General features: G+C 38.9%; 1 long non-coding RNA gene across 1 annotated transcript; it reads right to left on the bottom strand.

The window, feature by feature from the left end:
• Positions 1-19125: 19125 nt before the first annotated feature.
• LOC107806453 (uncharacterized) lies at positions 19126-22477 on the bottom strand. The gene is made up of 3 exons (XR_001652673.2): positions 22113-22477; positions 20438-20505; positions 19126-19385 (listed from the first exon to the last, which is right to left on the bottom strand). It is a non-coding gene; the product is annotated as an uncharacterized LOC107806453 (long non-coding RNA).
• Positions 22478-23351: the final 874 nt, after the last annotated feature.

Raw genomic sequence — 23351 nt, 5'->3', positions numbered from 1 at the left:
ATGCATCGGGTGTTTCATGTGTCTACGCCCGAATGGGTAGTTGGGAGTTGTTTGTCTATCATTTGGGGGGGAAGCTATGGAAGGTGAAGTTAATGGGTAATTGGCTTATGAGAGGTACTTAATTGTCATCCTTGCTAGATAAGTCCGATAATTGAGATTGCCTCCGTCAAGTGCTATGGCTAAGTCTGTGAGTCGAGGAGGTTGCCTCGATAGTCGAGAGTGTTGTGGAAAGGGAATATTCTTACTCGATTGTAGAGCCAAATGGCTGCGGTTCAAAGGGTACTTTCTATGTGTTATGGTTTAAATGTGTACAGTTCATGTGAAGATACCACTTCTGTTAATGTAATTCCCTAATGTTGAGATCAGTGTTATTGATATATATACTACGATGCTTTGTTGAGTTATAGATATGTTGTTAGGGTGGTTTTGGTGATTCTATAGCAGGTGGATAGGCCCAATTACAGAGGAGACTTTGCCGAAATATTTGGAAAATTTGGGAGTCAGTCAAATTTGGGGGATTGTGATGTGTGAAAGGAGGGAATGAATTATGTTGGGTGTTTTGGGGCGGACTCTACTCCTCATTCGAGGACAAATGATCCTAAGTGGGGGAGGATGTAAGGCCCCATAAAATTTCACCTAAAACCCAAGGTTCCGTGGTGGCAAGGTAGACTAATTTGTTTGGTGATGGCAGAAAAAGACATTTATGCGGCCCACTATGCTGCCGCAGAATCACTCTGCGGACCGAAGAATGGCCGCAGAGTGAAGCAGGAACTTGAGCAGAATTTGTGGGCCATTATGTGGCCGTAGAATTACTTTACGGACCGCAAATTGCATCGCATGATCGACATGAAGAATTCCGGGAGGAGATTCTGCGGTCCACTTTGCGACCGCAGAATCGATATGCGGACCACAGAACGGTCGCATACCCAAGCAGCGGTGGCGAGTTCCGGGGGCCATTTTGCGACCCATTTCGCGGATCGCAGAAGCATTATGCGGTCGCATTCTGTTTTGGAGCTTTATTTTTTTTATTTTTATAACCCGACCCCATTTCGTTATATAGACTATATTGACCATATCTTAAGTAAGAACCTCATATTTTGAGAGTGAGAAAGTGCTCTAGAGAGGGAGAGAGTTCCTCAACCAATTGTTCCTCAATTCTTACTCAAATCTCGGAAGATTAACAAGGAAAATACACTAGGTCTTCATCCTAGAGGTAAGATTCTACACCCTAACCCTCAATTTCGAAATTTAACTAAAAATAGGTAATTAGTAAGGCAATTCTTGGGTGTGGTAGTTGTTTATTTTTACATGCATGTACTATCAAGGAATGGGATAAGAATGTTGAGCTAAATTGGGTAGACTTTGGGTAGTGGGGTGAAAGAATCCACCATGGGAGGAACTTGAAATCATAATACCCACCTAGTGTTTGATAGAATGCTCAAATGAGCTGGAACCATAAACTCTCTCCTAATGTGTGTTCAATTTTGATATATTTCCAAATAGATCGAAGAAGTTAAGAATTCCGGAATATTGTAGTAATTTAAAAAGGCTCGAGGCAAGGTATGTTGGCTAAACTCCTCTTTTAGAATTGAACCCCACAATGGCCTTGTAAGTCCCGTGTTGCTCATTATAAATTGATTATTCCGAACAAGCCTTGTGTCAAAAGATATATGCGTTCTAATTGTATACCAAACGTTCTTCTTTCTTGAGTTGCTATTTGAGAAGGTGATTAAACATGGGTTATGTGTTAATATGTCATGATTAGAAGCGTGATTTTAATGAAAACTAGCATGTCGAATTGTGTAAGAAATCACATGTCTCTAAAACCCTTAATTTGGTTAGTTACTCAAATGTGTATCTAAAGTCTTGAATTAAAATGTCCTGTTGTTAATAATCTATAAGGATGGTTGAAAGTGAAAGAAGGGGGTTGGAGATGGATTGTGTGGCCACCGTGCCAATAATGAGAGATACTTGTGCCCAAATGTGGTTGTTTTAACTAATGCTATGCTTTGTAAGTGTTTTCAATGTGTCTTTAGCTCTTATATATATTCATGAGTTGAAATTGTGTATTGCCCTTTTTGGGAAAAGTATTTCAAGATTAAATGATGTGTTACACATTTATGCTTCTAACTTGTGCTTTGATTACCAACCATTTTATTTCATTTCTTGGAAAGGAATTCATTATGTTTATGTTGATGTTTATGTTGATGATCCTTGAAAGTAATAAAAAGAAAGTGTGGAATATGAAGTACGGTTGTCGTACCATAAATAATGAATCTTGTGAATGGCCAAAAGATCCAAGGAAATATTGCTGTTGTGAGTGGTTGAAAATACTAATGAAGGTTTAGACAATGTGAAAGATGATGAGATAAATATATTTGTGCTTTGGTTTCCCTTGTGTGTAAATCAAAAATCTTTTTGGGAGTGTTATTAGCAAACCGAGAAAGGGTGGGTCATAAGGCCCACATCTGAAACTACACATGCCGGTGTAGGGGTGGATGGTGATGGATTATGATTATTCCCCTTATTTGGGATGAGATTGATATTAGCTGTGATTTGGAAAGTCAACCCACATGGCATATGTGGAAAGGTGGCCTAGCCGATCAGGTGGAGATCGGACGCCATGTTGTGCACATGGTGGTACTACTCTTGGTAACACCCTTCATTCGCATCACATGTCAAACCACATTGTCCGTGGGGAGATGGCCTATCCGATCGGGCGTGATCGGACTTCGTGCTAAAACAACGGTGGTATATCGGTGCTAATGATCTTCCAACCAAAAATATATATTATTTTTCGTATTTTGAAAACTGATATGTATTAACTGGGCATCTGGATATTGTTGATTGTGACTTGTTGTTTCTATGGTTTTCCCTTTATTATAATGGTATTCTATTTTGAAAGTGGGCATTTAGTTTTACATACTAGTACTATTCTATATGTACTAACGTCCCTTTTGCTGGGGGCGCTGCATCTTCAATGGATGCAGGTGATTCTTCAGCAGGTAATTTTGACCCTCATTAGCAGTTACTCTCTATTCATTAGATTTTGGTGAGCCCTGCTCTTTTCCGGGCTTCATGTCATTTGACGTTGTACGTTAAATTTTGAGGTATAGCCGGGGCCTTGTCGCCGACACATCCGTACTACTCTTCTGTTGTACTTAGAGGCTCCGTAGATAGGTTGTGGGTGGTATATGATGTTGGGAATTAAACTAGTAAGTGTTGGTATTTGGGCGAACATGTTTTTATCATATCAGTAAACTTGTTATATATTGAAAATCATAAATGAATATCCTTTAATAGTGGAAAATATTGTGTAACACTTAACTCTTTTCATGTCTATCACCTATACTAGTTTTTATATTATTTGTGGGCAAGGTTGGGTAGAAGGCATCTAACACGCTTGCTTAACCGGGGTATCTCGGTTGAGCGCCGGTCGCGCTCCCCGAGGTCGGGGCATGACCGCAATCGCAATGCATTTCTGAAAAAATTTGATAAAATTATGATCTTCATCTTCTTCAAGTTTCAATCTCAACTCTACACTAAAAATCTAATATAATCGCATTATAATTGTATAGCATTGTATCAAGTATTGTTTTGGGCATTGATGTATCATACACAAGTCACATATAATTTTGATACAGTTGTTATACAATTCTAAAATAAATATGATATAATTATCATATAATTCCTATTCTTTACCATTCAGTGAGGAGACTAGCTGCAATCGAAGTTCAAACCCATTACATTTTAGTGAAGAGATAGCAATTTGGGAAGATTTCTATAAAACAATCATATAATGATTCTTATTGCTAGTGAAGCCATTGGTAATGCAGAGTACAACTGTAAGGCCCCGTAAAATTTTGCAAAGGAAAAATAATGTTTCATCGTGCTAGACTAGGCTTACGTGTTTGTGGATTGTAAAATTTTGGGTTAAACAATGCACCAGAAAGTAAAGGAAAATGTTTGGCAATGTAATGCGTTTCTGCGGTTCATTATGCGACCGCAGAATCACTCTGCGGACCGCATAATGGCCGTAGAGTGAGACAGATAATTGGCTCAGTTGGAAGCAATTATGCAGTAGACTATGCGACCGCATAGCTATTATGCAGACCGCATAGTGATCGCGGACACAAACAGATGTTTGGTCGTTTTGGACACCAATTATGTGACCGATATGCGGTCCGCATAACCATTATGCGATCGCATATGCGACCTGTTCCGGAGCTTCATTTTTGGATTTTTAAAACCCGACCCTACTTCATTAAATACACGTTTTGGGCCATTTTTGAGATATAATCTGACATTTTAGAGTGAGAGAGAGTGCCCTAGAGTGAGAAGGTGTTCTTTAATAATTGTTCTTCAATTCTTACTCAAGTTTTGGAAGATTAAGAAGGGAAACTCACTAGGTCTTCATCCTAGAGGTAAGATTCTACACCCTAACCCTCAATTTCAAATTTTGTCTAGAAATGGGTAATTAACAAGATAATTTTTGGGCATGAGAGATGTTTATTTTACATGCATGTGATATCAAAGGTGTAGGAAGATTGTGGAGCTAAAAATGGTAAAGATTGGGTTGTAGGATGATGATATCCTCCATAAAGGGACCTTGAAACCTTAATGCACACCTAGGGTTTGATAAAATGCTCAAATGAGCTAGAACCATAAGCATCTTCCTAATTTTGGTTCAATTTGTTATATTTCCAAAATAGATTGAAGTTGCTAAGAATTCCGAAACGTTTTAGAGTTTAAGGAAGGTCGATTGAGGTATGTTGGCTAAACTCTTCTCTTAGAATTGGATCCCACGATATTCATATGAATTATGTAAGTCCCGAGTGATTCATTATAAAATTGGCTAATTCCGAGTAAGATTGGGTTGAAAGATATATGTTCAATAAGTACCCCAAATGCTTTATTCATGTTATGTTACCAATTGAAGATGTGTTAAAATATGGGTTGTGCATTAATAATGTTTTGACTTTAAGTCAAGTTCAAACGAAGGCTATTATGCCAAATTTTTTGAAATATCTCTAGGTGCCTTAGACTCTTAATTGCTCTTTAAGTCAAGTTCAAACGAAGGCTATGATGACGTTGATGTTTGAAAGTGAAAAGGTGAGCATGAAATACTAAATATGGCCAACGTGCCAAGTATGATCTCATAAATTATGGCCATTAGTGCCAATTAAAGGAAAAGATGTGAAAGTAATATGAAATGCGATGATTGATACAAAAAGGTTGAAATCTCGAATAAGACAGCCTAGCCGATCGGGTCGTGATCGGACACCATGTCGCACACATGGTGGTGATTGTGTTGGAAATTGTAATTAAAATTGAGATTTTGGTTGATGTCTTCAAATAAGATAGCCTAGTCGATCGAGTGGTGATCGGACTCCGTATCAAAATAGTTCGTATCAGAATGGTGAACTCGCCTAGAGCACAAGTGTTAATAGAAGATGTGAAGGATCAGCTGTAATGAAGCCGACTTGAGTGAAACTGAATATCAATTAAAAGATTCGGAGGGAGTTCATGTCTACATATTACATTGGAAAGATAGACTACTGGTGATGAAGTGGTGGTGTGATAAACTCAACAAAGCAGGCACAATGATACTACGAGTTCATGGGAGGCAAACAAGTGTGTGGCACAATAAGGTTATCAACTATGAATTAAGGGAAAAATGGGATGGGAGTTAATGCTCTTGTCACAAAAGAAATATAGTACCAACATATTGTCTTGACCAAAGGGGAAATGTTTGAAACAAATTAAGAGAGGATGAACACTTGTTAGGAACCAAACATGTTTAACATGATAGCTCTTAGGCTGCAATACCAGGAAGCAATATTGATGACTACAGTACTGGGAATAAGGTGAGTTACTCATGGAATCAGGTGGATTAAGTCCTACACTTATAAGTCGTCGTTGAAGAATTTAGGAGGATCTTAAGTTTCAGAAAAGGCTCTGTTCGGGCTAAATTTATATGAAGGGTATCGATATGTGTTTTGGGAAGTGTTTAGCAGTAAAGATGAATCGTGAGAATGTTCACAAGGGAAGTAGAGTGGTGTCTTAAAATCCTATAAGACTTATAATGAGGAAAGAGGGTGGCTAAGAAAGGTCTAAGCACGATGTTACTTCATATATTGAGGCAATGCCATACAGGTTGATATTATCAGGGTGTGCGCGTAAGCTAGTAGATGTTATTCATTTGAAACAGGTGGTCATATAAGAAAACTGACCTAGTAATGTCTTTTGTTGAGAAATTTGGGAAAAACACGTTGCAAGTACTAATGATGTTCCACTAATGATGCAATATAGCAAGATGATCATTTATGCCTCTAGGTTACTCAAGAATCATGAGAAAAATAATCAAACATATGACTTAGAACTTGCGACTGTGATTTTGACATTAAAGATTTGGCGTCATTATTTGTATGTGGTCCAGGAGGACATATTCACGGACCAAGAGTTCCTTCAATATATTTGCAAATAAAAGAAATTGAATATGAGGCAGAGAAGATGGCCTAAATTACTGAAGGATTATTACATTGATATTTATACCATCCGGGGAAGGCCAATGTTGTGGCAGATGCTCTTAGCCGAAAATCTATGGGTAGTTTGGCACACTTGGAGGCATATCAAAGGCCAATGGCCAAAGAAGTTCACCGATTAGCTAGTTTGGGAGTTCGTCTTGCGGACTCTAGTGAAGGAGGGGTAATTATGCAAAATAGGGCTGAATCATTGCTTGTTGTGGAAGTCAAAGAGAATAAATACAACGATCCATTGTTGGTGCAATTGAAAGAGAGGATTCATAAACATAAGACCATGGCCTTTTCTCTTGGCATGGATGATGGTACACTAAGGTACCAAGGGCGAATATGTGTTCCAAATGTGGATGGTCTCCGGGAAAGAATTATGACTGAAGCTCACTTCTAGGTATTCCGTGCACCCAGGATCTACGAAAATGTATCATGATCTTAAGGAAGTCTATTGGTGGAATGATATGAAGAGGAATATAGCGGAATTTGTGGCGAAGTGTACAAATTGTCATCAAGTGAACGCCGAACACCAAAGGCCCGGTGGGTTGGCACAGAACATAGAAATTTTAATATGGAAGTGGGAAATGATTAATATGGACTTTGTGGTAGGATTACCGCGCACTCCGCGCAAGTTTGACTCAATTTTGGTGCTTGTGGATCGACTCACGAAGTCAGCACACTTTATGTCGGTTAAGTCTACCGACACGGCGGAGCAGTATGCTCAGTTGTATATCAAAGAAATAGTCAGGTTGCATGGCATCCCGATTTCCATCATATCTGAACGGGGAGCACTATGCTACCGTAGAACAGTTATGCTGACCGCATAATGACCGCAGACACAGACAGATTTTTGGTCATTTTGGACACCAATTATGGGACCGATATGCGGTCCGCATAACCATTGTGCGGTCGCATAATGCGACCGCAAAACCTGTTCCGGAGCTTTATTTTTGGGTTTTTAAAACCCGATCCTACTTCGTTAAATACACGTTTTGGGCCATTTTTGAGATATTATCTGACATTTTAGAGTGAGAGAGAGTGCCCTAGAGTGAGAAGATGTTCTTCAATAATTTATCTTCAATTCTTGCTCAAGTTTTGGAAGATTAAGAAGGAAAACTCACTAGGTCTTCATCCTAGAGGTAAGATTCTACACCCTAACCCTCAATTTCGAATTTTGTCTAGAAATGGGTAATTAACAAGATAATATTTGGGCATGGGAGTTGTTATTTTACATGCATGTGATATCAAAGGGTGTAGGAAGATTATTGAGCTAAAAATGGTAAAGATTGGGTTATAGGATGATGATTTCCTAATTTTGGTTCAATTTGTTATATTTCCAAAATAGATTGAAGTTGCTAAGAATTTCGGAATGTTTTAGAGTTTAAGGAAGCTCGATTGAGGTATGTTGGCTAAACCCTTCTCTTAGAACTGGATCCCATGATATTCATGTGAATTATGTAAGTCCCGAGTGATTCATTATAAAATTGGCTATTTCGAGTAAGCTTGAGTTGAAAGATGTATGTTCAATAAGTACCCCAAATGCTTTAATGATGTTATGTTACCAATTGAGGATGTGTTAAAATATGGGATGTGCATTAATAATGTTTTGACTTTAGGTCAAGTTCAAACGAAGGCTATTATGCCAAATTTTGTGAAATATCTCTAGGTGCCTTAGACTCTTAATTGCTCACAAGTGTACTACACACCTTGAATTGAATTGTTGTTGTTGGTAATGATGACGTTGATGTTTGAAAGTGAAAAGGTGATCATGAAATACTAAATATGGCCAATGTGCCAAGACTGATCTCATAAATTATGGCCATTAGTGCCAATGAAATGAAAAGATGTGAAAGTAATATGAAATGTGATGATTGATACAAAAAGGTTGATGTCTCAAATAAGACAGCCTAGCCGATCGGGTCGTGATCGGACACCATGTCGCACACATGGTGGTAATTGTGCTGGAAATTGTAATTGAAATTGAGATATTGGTTTATGTCTTCAAATAAGACAGCCTAGCTGATCGGGCCGTGATCGGAGTCCGTGCTAAAATTACGGTGGTATTGGTATTGATAGTAATTGTGGTTGATTCTCTAATGAGATAGCCTAGCCGATCAGGCCGTGATCGGACTCCGTGCTAAAATTACGGTGGTATTGGTATTGATAGTAATTGTGGTTGATTCTCTAATGAGATAACCTAGCCGATCGGGCCGTGATCGGACTCCGTGCTAAAATTACGGTGGCATTGGTATTGTGAACATCGATATTGTGAACACTGGTATTGTGAACATTGGTATTGTGAATAATGGTATTGTGAACATTGGATATCGATACTAAAAATCTCCCAATGTGAGATATGGAAATTAATTGAAACACCGTCTTGATCCTAAATTGAGGTTTAATGATGATCAAATCTTCCATTAATATTATGATAATTTTGTTTGTATTATTTGTCATTCTATTGAGAGGGTGTTTAGTTATACATGCTAGTGCTATTCGACAGTATTAACATCCCTTTTGCAGGGGCGCTGCATCTTTAAATGGATGCAAGTGGTTCCACAACATGAGATATTGATCAGTGATAGCAGTACACCTTCCACCCAGCTGACTTGGTGAGCCCCACTTCATCCCGGGGTCATGTATCATTTGTGCTTTGGGTATTCGATTTGAGGTATAGGCGGGGCCTTGTTGCCGGCATGATCATTTTACTCTTCTTCATCTATAGAGGCTTCATAGACATAGTGTGGGTTGTGTATTGGTGCTGGGAAAGACAAAATATGTTATGTTGTGGTTGTATTATTTGTCCATTTGAGACTTAAAAAAGGATGAAACTATTGGAAATGAATTGGTATTGTAGACATTAACACCTTTTTGTATAATTAATGAAAATATGTATTATCTCCATTCGCGGATGAGTTTGGGTAGAATGAAATCTAATAGGCTTGCTCGGTCAGGTTCACTCGGTTGAGCACCGGTCGCACTCCTTGATTTTGGGGCGTGACAACAGCTTGAAAGAGAGACAAAGGAAAAAAAGAAAATAAGATTTTAGAACAATATTCTGAATTTCGTCTGCACTGTATCAATAAGAAAGTTTGCATATAGCTTCTTTTGTCTCAAGTTCTGGAGCACGATCCTTAAACGTTGATCATGATCCTCCCGGCTACGGGAATACATCAAGATGTTGTCAATACACACAATGATGAATGAGTCAAGATATGGTTGGAATACACGGTTCAGCAGGTGCATAAATCTTGCTTGGGCGTTGGTCATGCCAAATGACATCACAAGGAACTCGTAGTGACCATACCGAGTCCTAAAAGAAGTCTTCAGAATATCCAGATCCCGAATCTTCAGCTGATAATACCCTGACATCAAATAAATCTTCAATAACATTCTGACACCCAGAAGCTGGTCAAATAAGTCATCAATGCGTGGTAATGGATACCTGTTCTTCACTGTAACATTGTTCAACATTGAGCCATCCTTCTTCTTTACAAATAGATTCAGAGCACTCAAAGGTGACACGGCAGGCCGGATGAAACCCTTATCAAGCAACTATGGCAGCTGTTTGTAACGACCCGACCGGTCGTTTTGAGAATTTGCATTATGTTCAGTTATTTGAAGTCTTTAGTAGCTTTGTATGATGTATTTTGACTTGTGTGAATCGTCGGTTTTGGTTTTCAGGTGATTCGAAAAAATGATTCTCAACTAGTAAAATTTAAGTTGGAAGAGTTGACCAAATTTGACTTTTGAGTATTTGACCTCGGATCGAAGTTTTGATGGTTCCGTTAGGTCCAGATAGTGATTTTGGACTTTGGCGTATGCCCGGATATGCATTTGGATATTTCTAAAAGGTTTCAGCACTAGCTGGCGAAAGTGGGCAATTTGAAGGTTTGGAATGTTCATAAGTTTGACTGGAAGCTGACTTTGATGATAGTGGGTTCAGAATTTGGTTTCGGTAATTGGAATAGATTTGTTATGTAATTTGGGACTTATGTACAAAATTTGAGGTCATTCCGGGTTGATTTGATATGGTTCGACACGAGTTTTGGAAGTTAAAAGTTCAAAAGTTCATTAAGTTTGATTTGAGGTGCGATTCATCGTTTCGATGTTGTTATGTGTGATTTGATACCTTGAGTAGGTCCTTGTTATGTTTTTGAACTTGTTGGCATGTTTGGACGGGGTCCGGGGGGCTCGAATGAATTTCGGACAAGGTTCGAATCATTTCGGATGGTTGTTGTATAGCTGATTGCTGGTGTGTCTGCAAAGGATCGGGATCGCGGAGCCAGGATCACAATCACGTAGAGGGATTCTGGAATTGAGTAATTTTCTTCATCGCTTTCACATCTTTGGGAATACATTCATGTAGGTTTTTGTTAGTTACTGTTCGCGTTCGCTGACGAGCTAAAAACACAACACAAAATTATGCTCGCTAGTCGAATATAGTATAGAAAATATCGCATCCACAAGGATTGGATTTAAACAGTGTTTTCGTAGCTTCTAGTTTTAATTGCTATCTAAGATAATCAACAATTTAGAGTTGTGTGATTTAAAACTAAAATTTGCTAGAAGTCTAAACTATTGGCTAATGACAATCGCAACAAGAGTAAGCAAGAAGATATCAAAGGGAGAAAATAGGTGTTGATTGGATAGGTGTAAGATACTTGTTCGGGAACTAACTCTAGTCGATTCACTTCTAAGTTTCAAGTGAATATCTCGAATTCACTCTATTATGTTCAAACATTCAGTAGAAACTCCTCTCTCGATTAAGTCTCAACCTTACGATATGAACTAAGTTAAGCTTGGTGAAGTTATACAAGAATTCGTATTGGATTGATCCTTAGGAGAACCTCTTTCGATTATCCTCCTAACTAGGTCTAAACATTAATTCAACTAGCCTCTTTCGATTACTAACAAGAATCAATGAATACAACTAATAAGATAATGCAAAACATCAGAAATTATACATCTTTCGATTACATAAACAAGTGAATATATATGCAACAATAAAAACACCCAAAATGCTTCAATATATAAAACTAGAGTTAATATCCACAAACAATTCTCAAAATATCAAATCCATCAATCCCTAAGGAAGAATTACTCCTTGGATATGGACAAATTCATCACAATTAAGTTTAATTCAAAGTAAAACATAAAACATCTAAACCCTTGTCTTGAGTGAGGATGAATGGTGAAATCCTTGTGCTCTTGCTTTACCCTCTTGTCCTTAGCTTCCTTAGGTCTAAATTATGTCAAAAGTCCTCAAAATATTATTTTTCCATGTAAATATACCAGGTAGGGTCGGGACCAAACAAATACACCTTCTCCTACGCGAAATAGGATACTTTTTCCGGACAGGACGTGCGCGGCCGCACGCCTGGAAGTGTGTTCGCGCACTTTTCACCCTGTTCTGCCTCATATGCGTGCCCAATGCGCGGCCGTGCACGTGAGTTGAGGTCTGTTGGGAATTTAGAAAAACGTAAAACATGAAAGTTGTATCCCTTTTAAATAGATTTCCAAAGATATATTGTGGAGCCCAAACGGAGTTCTGAGCAAAATGTTATATGCATTTTACTGAACACTATGCAATATGTCTGCTCAATTCTTCGTTTCATTCCACTATCATCCGTTCATCCACGAACACGATCCCGACTTAATCCTTGGGCTTTTACTCAGTGATAATCGGCTTAATGTATGTATATTTTGATATATATCACCTCACATTTTGCTCATGTCTCGACGATTTGAGATGTTTAATATGATTATTTATGCTAAATTTTGGTATTTCTATGTGTAGGGATCATTCGGATGCAATTTGGGATGAAAGGGCGCGAATTGGAGCGAAATCGGGACAAAAACGCAAAAAGTGAAATTTGAGGGCCACAGCCAGCGTGGGGCACTGGCTGTGGCGCAATTTACAGTAGCCAAAATATTTGAGAGCCAGGGCCAGCGCCCCACGCTGCCCTGGACGCTCAAGACGGGAAAGTGTCCTTTTTCGACTAGGACTCGGTTATTTCGACCCCTAGACGCCCCCAACTCATATAAAAGCCAACCTAAACCTATTTTTGAAGGGGAGGACGTTTTGAGAGAAAAAACACAAGCACAGAACCGCTGTGGAGGCCGAAATTCATCAAGTTCCATCTTTCTCTCACCAAACTTAGTAATTTTTATGTTTCTTTGTATGATTTGTTGTTTGGCTACCATGTCTATGTGGATCTAAACTTCACGTTCTAGGGTTGTGGTTCTTTCATGACTATTGTTATTCGGATATTGATTTTGCCTTCTTGATTTATCATATTGGTTTATTTATTCAATTTTGCGCTTAATTATTTAATTGCTTGATCACCAATTGAATACTATCTACGAATCTAGAATTGAATTCGAAAGTGGGAATTATATATTGCATATAGGATTGAGTAGAGCAAGTTCTTGAACTCGAGCATCGGGGAACGGATTCGTGGTTAGGATAGACATATACCTAATTGCCTTGCTTGTTTGATTTACAGGAATTATAAATGCGTTCTTGTTGATTCTAACTCCATAGACATATAGGCGTTAGGTTAGCTTGAATAGGCGAGTAAGAACTCAACAGATTCTTATGAGCAATATTAACCCTATCAACCAATAAGCTAGATAAATTAGTCGGTCAATTCAATTTAAGAATACAATATGATTGTTAGATAGCCCATAACCCTAGATCGTTTTCATTACATTGATATCATAAAAAATCTGCTCTTTCTCTGTTCAAAGTTTATTATTTATATTTTTTTATTTAAGTAGTTTAGAATAAAATATTTTTAGGTTTAATTCTTGTTTAGATAATTAGGATAGTCTAATTTAGTTAATAGTTAATCATAAGTCCTCGTGGGTTCGATATCTAACTTTTAGTCACTTTATTACTTGACGACCGCGTATACTTGCGTGTGCGTTTGGCCGCAACACTCAAGCTTCAAAGCTCCCGACTAGCTTGAATTCATTCCATAACATCTACATAGATTTGAATCACTCCTACAAGGCATAAAACACACAGTTAGTGCAAAACACTAGCGATTAAAGCTCCAACTCAATTAAAGTGCAGTAAATTAGTGTGTAATAAGTGACTAAAATACGTGATTAGAGCCTACCATCAATATCACATATGAGGCACCGCATTCGCATTGAGCTGAGCTGAGAGCTAGGAGATGGAGACTTCTTCATCATGTTCGCGTTAGCTGTGTCGCAATCGCGTAGTGTAGATGTGTGTGGTCATCACGTTCGCGTGGGAGTTATCACGAATGAACTGAGTATTTTTTGAGGTAGTTGCATTTGTTCTTTGCGACCATGTAGGATATCTCGCGATCGCGATGGGCGGACTATTCAGTGAATTATAAGTACTATATTTTGAGGGTTTCAGACAATTTAGCATATTTTGAGTTATGGAGCTCGGAATAAGGCGATGTTTGAGGTGATTTTCACCACATGGTTTGGGGAAAGTGTTTTATACTCGGTATTTATTTTATTTCGTGATTCCATTTTCATATTTGGCATATGATTGATGATTTCAAAAGAGAAATTGTAGGTGTTTGTCTAAATTTTCCTAAAGTGAATTTTTGAGTTTTGAACAACTATTCAGAGGCGGATTTGAGTGAAATTAGTATGGTTGGACTCCTAATTGAATGAGTTGTAGTATTTTGTGAGTTTTTTCGGGTTCCGAGGTGCGAGCTCGGGTTTGACTTTTTGGTTGACTTTGAGTTATTGATTAAAGATTCGACCTTTATCATTTGGGATTGTTTCCTTGGGCATTATTGGATGCTTTTGAGTTACTTTTTGCTAGTTTCGAGCTGCTCGGAGGTTGATATGCACGGGATGGCATTTATAGAGTATTGTTTTGCTTGATCGGTATTGTTTTGGATTGTTTGAGGTGAGTATCGTATTTAAACATGGTTGAGGCACGAGTTGCCTGAATTATTTGTGATAGCTACGTACTATGGGTGCACACATGTGTGGGGTTTGAGCCCATGTGTGAACACCGGGGATATTTATCCATTCTCGGGTTGTGCTTAGGCTATGATAAGCATAGAATTGACTGTTAAGATTTAAGCTATGATGTTTCTCATATTTGTAACATTGTGTGAACTATTTGAGCCGTGTTTGAGGCTACATAGAGGTTTAATCCCCGAATAAACTTGATAAATGCTATTCTGTGATGAAATTGCTGATTGGTGCTATGATAGCACACTTTGCACATGCCTACACTTTAGCATGAGATTTGTTATTCATTCATCACATACATGTATTCTTGTTTATTTGCTCTTGTGTGATATGATTTGGATTGGGTGCCTGTGACCACACCAGGCAGATTATGTTGATATGCTTGTGACCACGTCGGGCAAATTGTGTTGATATTCCCATGACCACACCGGGTGGATTTTATTAATATGCATTTGACCTCACCAGGCGAATTGTGATATAGCATGTAACCACATCGGGCGGATCCATCACATTGAGCCTGTGACCACGTCGGATGGATTATGATATTGAGCATGTGATCACGCCGGGCTGGTAGCACATTGAATTGGCCGTGCTTGCATGTAGATAAGGATCTACCCCCTAGGGTCACCCTCTCATGTTTCTCTCTTGCTGGTGTACACACAGAATGTGAGAAACCGACAGGTTTCTGGTTGATGTGAGCTTGGGGAGAGCTGGTTACGTTGAATTGCCATATATGCAGCATTGTGGACTTGTCGGAACACTTTCAAACAAATAATTGTGACCATAAAAGTGGTTTTACCTGAGATTTCCTGATTTAATCATATATCTGTTCTATACTTGTTGAAATTATTAACTGCACAGGTGTTAGTGAGCATCATCTATAGTTCTTGCTTCTTTTACCTTGCCGAGGTTAGTTAGAATACTTATTGAGTACATGGGGTCTATTGCACTCAAACTATACTTCTACAATATGCGTGTCGATCTTGGAGTTGTTGCTGATGTGTATGGCAGGAGCTGACATTGAAGATGTAGCCGTGCTCCATTTATGGCTATCACTTGCCCTTGGTAGCTTTAGATTCAAATTCTATTCCAGTACAATCCAAACAGATTTTGTAATTATTTCAGTTTAGTTTTTAAAAAATCTATGTCTTAGTGGCTTATGACTAGTACAACCAGTCCTTGGGGAGTTGTATAAAATTTAGTTATTTCATTTTTGAATCTTATCATTGTCATTATATTTATGTTTTATTGCTATTTGGCTTACCTAGTGGGTTGGGCTAGGTGCCATCATGATGGGTTGGATTTTGGGTTGTGACAAATTGGTATCAAAGCCCTAGCTTCATAGTTCTACGAGTCATGAGAAGATGTCTAGTAGAGTCTTGCGGATTAGTATGATGACGTCCTTACCTATCTTTGAGAGGCTACAAGGCATCTATTATAAACCTCCCATCTTTCATTCTTTATCGTGCGGTATTGATTCAGCTTGAAGCATATCTCTTTGAATTCCTTCCTCTCACTCATATGTGTATGTAAGCGCTCGATATCAGCTGTGCATTGATGGCTTGTGATTTCCATGAAGGAGGTGCGAGATGTCTTTTCTGTGTTTTGATGGCGGGCCATTCTGGAGGACTTGAGGCTGGGGTTTGACCGCGACTTGGGCTTGATGGTTTCAGTTATGAGAGTATGCGCTTGTTGGACTCATATGCCCGGTGGTGTCCCTAGAAGTGGGATTTATGGCTCGGCGAATGGTTGGTTAACTATATAATGTGTATGATGTGACTGCGGGATGTGTTCATATGGTTTTTAGTACGACGTTAAGATTTTGCTTGGTATGTGAAAGGGCTACGATCACTTAATTTATGTGGATGTATTATACAGTTTTGAATTATGAGTGTTTTGATGGATGCTTTCATGTTGTTCATTTGTGGAACGAAGTAAATTATCTTATCTTGTAGATGAGTTCAGACTCGGGAAGATTAAGTGATTGCGTAGTAATTGTGGTTGTGAAAGAGTATAGAGAGATGGCAGTTTGAGGCTAAGCATGTGGGTTATCACCTACGGGGTAATCTATGAATGTATGATCCTTATGATGTTGTGTGGAGGGTTTCTTTCTACCAGTGGGTTATATGTGTTGCGATTTGTGTTTGGATTGGTTGAAAAAGTTGACCTGACTGTCACGAGGATGAATGCGAGCTTAGCAGATGATTTGAACTATTGTATGGTTTGTGTTGCATGAGTTTGTGAAGAATTTAGTTGAATCTCACTACGGGGTTATGGCAGTAATAGAGTATGGGTATTGTGAGTTATCAGATGTTTTATTATATGGCGTTGAGCCAAGTAGGGGAGTCTACCATCGGCGATTTGATTGCATGGTTATGTGCTGTATTGGTTTCGGTCTGAGGCATACTTATGGATCGGTTATGACTTGCATAGGTTAGTTTTGAGGATGACTTGAGTAAGGGATTTCTGGAGGCATGATGTATTATACCTTATGGATATATGAAGTCTTGGAAATGTCCTAGGGTTGTTGTTCGTGATAGATGTAATGTACCAAGAAAAAGGATTCACTCGGTTGTTTATTGGTACGGATTACTTCTTTGGGTGTTATTCTGCTAATGGGGCACAAGTTGTTCGACCCGTTTGGGCGGTGCAATTGAGATTTGAGCAGAGTGGATGACTCTCGAGAAGGTTCTAATGGATTCAAGATTTATATGTGGTAATGGAGAATTTCTCTGAATTTGTATATGGCTAATAACTGAGATTTGCATTGGATAGTGCTAGGACTTGTGGTATTTCTGTATCCCTATGAATTCTACATTTCAGTATCCGGGAGGTAAAAGGAAAAACTTTAAATTCGCAGAAGGTCTCTTCAGAGTGGGTGTCTCAGTTGTGGTACCTTTAGGGTGCTTAAGAGGGAATACAACGGCTTATGGGCCTTGGGGTGATGTGGTTTTATGCTAAGATCTCTCATGGTGAGCGTTGAGTTAAGGGTCGTAGTATGCTAGCAAAGAGAAGTATCAACTTGAAGGTAATTCAAAAGAAACTAAGAGGAAATAAGACATCTTGGTAGTAGGTTGGATCAGTATGGTAATGGTATGCTCGGTTCTTTTGGTTCTTACGGTGTGATGAGGCTTTACAGGTGTTTTGTGGCAATACTCTTGGGTTTGGCGACCTGCGTGACTTGGTTGAGTTAGAAGAATTCAGTTCTGATATCTTGGTTATGTGCAAATAGGTTTCGTAAAGTTCTCGATGATTCCTTCCATGGCTTGGGGTGGATATTTTATACAAGCATGAAGAGTTTTTTGTGCGTTATGATTTTCTCCTGAATAGGATATGGTGAAAGGTTTCTAGCTAATTGAATATGTAATCTACTTGTGACTTAGAATTGATAATGTGATTCTCGTGCTTTTCACATGATGGCATGATAGATGCGGTGTGTCCTGTGGGATTGGGATTTGCATGTACAAGGTGGCAGTTCAGTTTTGGAGAGAAGGTCATGAATTTTGAACAGCATGGACTGTTTCAGATGTTTAGATGAATGTTATTACTAATTGGTATTTCCTGAGAAGGGTGCGCATTTCAGAAGGCGTACTGTGTTCTGACTTCGGATGCTTCATTGGTACTGCGGTACTCGTCTGGTTGATCGACAGTTGATATTTAGATTTTACCATGTGGTGCAGGGGAATTATAGAAGTATTTCTCATGGGATGATTGTGTATGAGTGATATGATAGTCATTCGAGTGGTGGAGCTGGGATCGACAATAGTGATTCATGTATTCTATGGATTTGGAGACTGGAGTTCTTAGAATTAAATTATTTCGGGGTTGCGGAATGTGAAGATGTGGCCAATGTTAGCTAAATGGTGGTGCGTGTTATGGTTAGATCATTGTGGACTTTTGGAGGGCTATTTATCCCTTTGGGGATGGCCAGAGTTGATTTGGGGGCCCATTGGTAGGCCCGATGAGGATGTGTATTCTATACCGGGTCAGATTTGTTGACTCAGAACTGTTAGTGTTGAGAGGTGTGTCATTCGGTTAGAGTTGAGCTTGTTCGTGTTTTGAGATGTTCTGTGTGTTACTCTTCTATGCTATGAGGGGTTCTGATTTGCTGGTTATATGCACACATGATGCGATTCTGTTTGGGCATTATGGCGGAACTCGAGCCAGATGGTTAATGGGGTGTTGAATGGTTAACGAGGGGTTGTGATTGTCTTTCCTGTTTGTGGTATATGGTGCTATCCATTTCTCCATGGTTATAGTCACGCACTTCGTGTACTTGATGTCAAATTGTGTGTGGTTGTTGATTTTTGAGCATTGTGGCTTGAGATATTTCATATGGACCGGTGTTTGGCTAGGGTCACGCATTGTAGCAGAGTTATGTTGGAATATGATCCTTTATGTTAGTTCCATGTATCTCGGTTCTACTATATGTGATGGGTTCTTAGCATTGCGCTTGTGGTGGTATCTATTGAACCTGCGGGACGGTTCTTTCATTTGAGTCATTTTCCATTTTTGAGTGCATTTGAATTGTTGCTTATCGGTACACGGATTGCACGGTTTGTTGCTCAGACATTACCACCAATTTTAAATTTTTAACATATTCTAAAACAAGTTTACATAAGTAAACTCTCATAAAACTAGATAAAATGTCATAACTAAATACAGAAATTTTCCAAAACGAGGGTGTCACTAAGTACATGAGCCTCTATATAATGACATAGTCTGATACACTGTCTAAAAAGTAGAACTGAATAAATAAAACTGAAAGATACGGGGAGGAAGGTCAAGGTCTGTGAATGCCATAACAGCTACCTCGATGATCTCCGAATAGGTAAAAACTCCACGATCAACAACCACCGTGCCCGGAAATGTCTGGATCTGCACAGGAGGTGTAGGGTATAGTATGAGTACAATTAACTCAATAAGTATCGCAATTAAACAAGGCAAGATAAGAGAAGATTAAATTATTTAGGATACTAGTTGATTCAGAGTGATTCTGTCCCATTAGACCAACACAGTATAATATTTAAACCTAACTCATAAGGCTTCGTGAGAAGAATATTTGTGTGTACACGTGCATTGTTTTTTCAAAATACCCCGCTCAACAATATTATGGCATGTAGAGGAAAGAAACAAGTGAATAAGATAAATGATCAAGGAAATACAAGTTCCACACACTGCACAGACAACTCACGTGATGCACGGACAACTCACGTGCTAACGATAGAACCTGCACGGAACACTCACGTGCGACACGAACAACTCACGTGTCAATAATATCAATATATGAATCCACATGGATAAGTCACGTGCTGTACGGATAACTCATGTGCCAATAATATGAATACATGGATCCGCACGGACAACTCACGTGCTACACGAACAACTCACATGCCAATAATATCAATACATGGATCTGCATGGATAACTCACGTGCTGCACGGACAACTCACATGCCAATAACATAATCCGCCCGGCATAGCCGCAGGCCCCAGTCCAACAATATCATACATAAGCAATAAAACAAGTATACAGGTATATGATGAATGAAATAAGATTCTCATGTCACTGGATTGGTGTAAATAACATGCTAAAGTGTAGGCATGTCCATAGTGTTCTATCATAGCTCAAACCGGAAATTTTATCAATGAAAAGCATTTATTAAGCTCGTTCAGGGGTTAAACCTCTAAGTAGCCTCATCAGGGCTCAACTAGATCACATAAACTGTTACGATATGTGAGATATCAAAGCTTAAAGCTTAACAGTGCTTTATGGGCTTATAAGATCCCGAGCACAACCCAAACATCAATATATAATCCCGGTGCCTGCACATGGGATCATCCCCAATAATGTCCGTAACCCAAAGGCACGTGGTTATCATAACAATTTAGGCAACTAGTGCCTCAACCGAGTTTAAATATGATACTTACCTCAAACCGAGAAAATCTCTACTCCAACAAGCCCTTGCCTCGCGAGTCGGCCTCCGAATACCTCGAATCTAGCCAAAAACAATTTTATACAATCAACACGAGCTAAATGAATCAATTCCATATGAAATTACTAAGTTCTTAATCAAAAGTCAAAAAGTTAACTCAAAAGTTGACCCTCGGGCCCACGTCTCGAAATCCGATAAAAGTTATAAAATTCGGAAGCTCATTTAACCACGAGTCCAGCCATACAAAATTTACCAAAATCTAACACCAAATCGTCAGTCAAATCCCCAAATTAAACTCTCCAAATCCCTAGCCTCAAACTCCCAAAATTCTACCTCCAAACACACAAATTAGGTGGGAAATTTAATGGGGAAACAATATTATTGAATAAGTATGATCACAACTGACTTACCTCAACAAATCATTCGAAATACCTCTTAAAAATTTACTTAGACCAAGTTTGAAAAGTCCAAAAATGAGAAAAATCACGAAACCCTTAAATTTAATGTTCTGCCTAGTGCCTTCTCACCTGCGGAATCGCTTTTGCAATAATAGTACCGCTTCTATGGAAGTCACTTAAGTCCACAGGGTCCGCACCTGCGCTCCAAGTTCCGCACATGCGGAAGCACTTGTGCGACCCTCGATCCGCTTCTGCGAAGACAGCCTACACTCCCTTTCTCCGCATCTGTGGGCTCGCAGATGCAAAAGACCCCTAGCATCTGCGTCACACCCCAAGCAAGCCCATCTCCGCTCCTGCGCTACATCAGCTGCACCTGCGGCCAATCTCCTCGCAGGTGCGATCACACCAGAAGGCTCCCAGCTTCAGTAATTCTCTAAGTCCCATTTTCAATCCGATAACCATCTGAACTCCACCCTAGGGCCCCTCAATACCTCAACCAAACACACCAATAAGTCCTAAAACACGATACGAACTTAGTTGAGCCCTCAAATCTCATCAAACACCATCAAAACCCAAATCGCACCCCAAAGCCTAATAAAAACTAAGGAATTCCAACTTCTACAATCGATGCTGAAACCTATCAAATCTAAGTCTGATTGACCTAAAATTTTTCACACAACTCATAAATGACACAACAGACCTACTCCAACACCCAAAACCAAAATCCGAGCCCAGTAACCACAAAGTCAACTCTCGATCAAACTTCTAAATTTTCAAAGCTTTTTTCAACTTTTGCCATTTCAAGTCTAATTCAACTACGGAACTCCAAATCACTATCCGGACACACTACTAAGTCCAAAATCACCCAACGGAGCTATCGGAATCATCAAAACTCTATTCCGGAGTTGTTTACACAATAAGTCAACATCTGGTCAACCTTTTCAACTTAAGCTCCCAACCTTGAGACTAAGTGTCTCATCGCATTTCGAAATATCCCCGGAACCGAATCAACTACCCGGCAAGTCACATAACAACAATTAAGCAGTAAATGGGGGAACGGGGCTACAACACTCAAAATGACCGATCGGGTCGTTACACTTAAACTCACACGGGCAAAATTAGGGCTTCAATTCATAGACACAAACAAAAAAATGTAAATTCATGCACCAGATACTTCAGAGAGAAGAAGCCAAAGTGACATTAAACACACAGAGAAAAACACACGGCATCTCACGAGTTCAACAAAAAATTGAGAGGATAAGAAGATATTACCAAACTTCTTCAAAAACTTGAAAAGCAAGAGCCTTCTGCATCAAAATCAGAGGACAAAGCAGAAACACCTTAGAATGAACAGAAACCACCAAAAAACACCAAAAACACATTGTCACAGCCTCGTCGGAGAAAACAGAATCAGCAAAATCAAATGTAAAGGGTAGGATCGCTGGAAAGGCCGTGATCTAAGGAATCCATTGATGGCTCTAATACCATGAAAACATGAAGGATCGAAGCAGATTTAAGGTAAAATGTAAATGCAAACCCTAGTTCTAACAGTCTCTGAGAGAGAACAAAAGGGAAAACAATTTTCTCTTTTTATTCGATAGTCAACCCATCTGTACAAAATGAACGAGAGCTCTCTAATTACAACAAGTGAACCGGGTCTTATTAAGTTACAATAGTCCAATACAAATGTGTGTTAGGGAGACTTTAGTTGGGCCAGTTCAACTCTAGTGGGCTTCTTTGATAGTGGATTGGGCTGCTGCACATCCTGTGATCCAACACATATACATGCCTTTCTATGTAATTGAACGCCGGAAGATGTCAAAAGATTAAACACATATACCCAACTGTGAGAGAAAAGGACTTTATATTGGAAGATTTCATCAAAATATTGAATACGTATGCCCAACCGTGAGATTAAAGATCACATTTGACTGAATAAACTTTTCATAAAAGAAAAGAAAAAAGACTATGAGAGAAATGCCTTGTGCAATACCTTGCGTGTGCCAAGAGCCTAGAGAACTTTCCTATTTGAACACATTGGAATTAAGTGGTTAATTTATTTAAACCCTAGAATTTAAATGTTACTGTATTGACGGCTCTCGATGACTTTATCATCTCATTGCAGTTAAGTTGGTTCGTCCATTACTCCCATAAATGATGTAGAAAAAATTCTATGGTGTTTATGAGATTTTGGGATCAGAGTTAATAGTCTAAAACTTTAGTATTAATTTTTAGCGGCAAATATCCTATTATGATTTCATATTAAATGAGACAGAAACAAATTAAATTGAACTTGATACGTGAGAAGTGAAGTATCCCATTTAACTACTCTACCTTTGGCTAAACTTTTCAAAAAAGAAAAGATAAGTACTACTTTGCGTATGCCTTACTTCAACCATTTTGCATGATTACCATTTGGACCCCCTCTAATTTCCTCTAAAAATTACCTCATGACTCTCACAATTAAGAGAAATTACGATAGCATGTCTTTTTAGAATTCTGTATTTGCAA

This window comes from Nicotiana tabacum, chromosome 14, assembly GCF_000715075.1.
Source record: "Nicotiana tabacum cultivar K326 chromosome 14, ASM71507v2, whole genome shotgun sequence".
Lineage (NCBI taxonomy): Eukaryota > Viridiplantae > Streptophyta > Magnoliopsida > Solanales > Solanaceae > Nicotiana > Nicotiana tabacum.
This window is presented reverse-complemented; position numbering and strand designations above follow the sequence as displayed.